We start from the raw sequence: 3198 nt of genomic DNA, 5'->3' as shown, positions 1-3198 counted from the left end.
GTGAAATGATTAAGGGAATACCAGGTGCATGCACAAATATTCCCATATACTGTAGATATAGTTTAAAACATTATCACACCTATATTTTTAAATGTATCAGATTTCTCAAACTCCTGATGTTGAAAAAAAAATTCAGATTCAGAAGGGTTCTGAATCCCTTCTTGCCTTCCAAATCAGAATCGCCTTTATTCGCCAATACATTTCCATGTACAGGTGAAATGGTGCTGCCACAATAAGTATACAGACAAACGGTAAACTGGATATACAGTAGTGATGAGACATTCGGCTCTTTTACTGACACTGATCTTTGACTTTTTCAGTCAAAAGAACAAATCTACCGACTAATTTTGTTCATTTGAGTCAATAATGCCCAGAGCACGCAGGACCCCCCTCCCCTACCTTGCAAACAATGAACTGAAGACTCAATAGTCATGTATCTACCTACCCAAACTAACAGTATACATAACCCCTTTTCTAACTTGCCAGTCACCTCTTAGTCACTGAGTATCACACAACAAGGAGAGGGCACATTTAGCTCATTGCTGAGCATTTTTTTTGTGTGTACATTTGAACCCCTTTCTCCCCAATTTCATGATGTCCAATTGGTAGTTAGTCTTGTGCCATCGCTGCAACTCCCATATGGATTCGGGAGAGTCGAAGGTTGAGAGCCACGGGTCCTCCAAAACACAACCCAGCCAACTGCTTCCTTAACCCGGAAGCCAGCTGTACCAATGTGTTGGAAGAAACACCATACAACCGAAGTCAGCGTGCATGCACCGGGCCCACCACAAGGAGTCTCTAGAGCGCAAAGGGACAAGGACATCCCAGCCCAGCCAAACCCTCCCCTAACCTGGACGACGCTGGGCCAATTGTGTGCCACCTCATGTGTCTCCCGGTCGCGGCCGGCTGTTACACAGCCTGGGATCGAACCAGGGTCTGTAATGACGCCTCTAGTACTGCAGTGCCTTAGACTGCTGCGCCACTCGAGATGTCCACTGAGTGTCTGTTAACGCACCAGGGTTTCCCTTCCCACGGCTCGAGAGAGAGAGAGATAATACAGTGCCAACAAGGGCCCTCATGCTAAACGGGCGGCCATTCAAATTAGTGTCTAATTGCAGCATCTGTTAACCCATTGAAGAGGTGTCAGTGCTGTGTCATGGGCCTGTTAATTGGTACAAACAGGTAGCAGATGCAGCCTCTGTGACTGAGCATCTTCCAATTAGCAAGCCAGCCTCAGTGAGCTGTGATTAGGCAGCCATGCTGAGGAGGGAGAGAGGGGAGGAGAGCAGATAGAGAGGGGAGGAGAGAAAGGAGAGGGGATAAAGAAAAGTGGAAAGGAGGAGAGAGTGGAGAGAGAGAGAAAGGGGAGGGGAGAGAGAGAGAGAGAGAGAGAGAGAGAGAGAGAGAGAGAGAGAGAGAGAGAAAGACAGGAATAAGTGAGAAATATTTATGTCAACAGAATACAATACAGGGCTCGGGGTTGTCTTGGTGGTATGCACTGCAAAATCAAATGTTGTTTCCTGGTGTAGATGTTGGAGCACCACCCTGAGGTGAGATCAGGAAATGTAGGCCTATATCTTTTGCTATTTTATCCAATACTCCATGGTTTAATTCATAAACCATCTCAGCATAGTTGCTGATCTAGGATCAGTTTTGCCTAATTATAATTTATAAGATTACATGGATAGGGGGGACCTGATCATAGCACTCTCCGTACGGTCCAGTCCCTGGTGTGTGTACTTAATCTTATTGATAAACATACAGTTGTAGTCGTAAGTTTACATACACCTTAGCCAAATACATTTAAACTCAGTTTTTCACAATTCCTGACATCCTAATAAAAATATCTGTCGTAGGTCAGTTAGGATCACCACTTTTTTTTTAAGAATGTGAAATGTCAGAATAATAGTAGAGTGATTTATTTCAGTTTTTATTTATTTCATCACATTCCCAGTCAGAAGATTGCATACACTCAATTAGTATTTGGTAGCATTGCCTTTAAATGGTTTAACTTGGGTCAAACGTTTCGGGTGCCCTTCCACAAGCTTCCCACAATAAGTTGGGTGAATTTTGGCCCATCCCTCCTGACAGAGCTTGTGTAACTGAGTCAGGTTGCTTGGGGTCATTGTCATTTTGTAAGACCCATTTGCAACCAAGCTTTAACTTCCTGACTGATGCCTTGAGATGTTGCTTCAATATATCCACATAATTTTCCTGCCTCATGATGCCATCTATTTTGTGAAGTGCACCAGTCCCTTCTGCAGCAAAGCGCCCCCACAACATGATGCTGCCACCCCCGTGCTTCACGGTTGGGATGGTGTTCTTTGGCTTAGCCTCCCTTTTTTTTCTCCAAACATAACGATGGTCATTATGGCCAAACAGTTCTATTTTTGTTTCATCAGACCAGAGGACATTTCTCCAAAAAGTACGACCTTTGTCTCCATGTGCAGTTGCAAACCGTAGTCTTGCTTTTTTATGGTGTTTTCCGAGCAGTGTCTTCTTCCTCGCTCAGCGGCCTTTCAGGTTATGTCGACATAGGACTTGTTTGACTGTGGATACAGATACTTTTGGATCTGTTTCCTCCAGCATCTTCAGAAGGTCCTTTGCTGTTGTTCTTGGATCGATTCGCACTTTTCGCACCAAAGTACGTTAATCTCTTCCGACTTCAACTGTAACAATAAAATGTAGAATTTTACAGCTAGAAGAGGGTTTCCCAAACTCTGTCCTGGGGACCCCAAGGGGTGTCTCCTAGCACCACACAGCTGACTCAAATAACCAACTAATCATCAAGCTATGATCATTTGAGTCAGCCATGTAGTGCTCGGTCAAAAAACAATGTTTTAGGGGTTCCCAAGGCCGAGTTTGGGAAGCACTGAGTTAGAGGCTGGCTACAGCTATACGTTCAATAAATGTTTTCCACAGAAACACATTCTGGACTTTTACCCTTCAGTAGGTGAAAAGAAAACACTTCCAAAGCAATGGTCTGAGAGGGAGGTATCACAAACCTAAGGTGAGTCACTCCCAGTGCACATCTTGGCACATGAGCACATAAGGAAGCAGTCATGTCTTTGTGTCCCATACAGAGACAGCTCCAGGAAATGAATTCACATAAAACAGTCACTCCCTTATTAATCACAGATATAAGCAGTTGCTAGCATTTTGTGTGTACAGTACCAGTCAAAAGTTTGGACACAAATA

The sequence above is a fragment of the Oncorhynchus nerka genome, linkage group LG22 (assembly GCF_034236695.1).
Source record: "Oncorhynchus nerka isolate Pitt River linkage group LG22, Oner_Uvic_2.0, whole genome shotgun sequence".
NCBI lineage: Eukaryota > Metazoa > Chordata > Actinopteri > Salmoniformes > Salmonidae > Oncorhynchus > Oncorhynchus nerka.
This window is presented reverse-complemented; position numbering follows the sequence as displayed.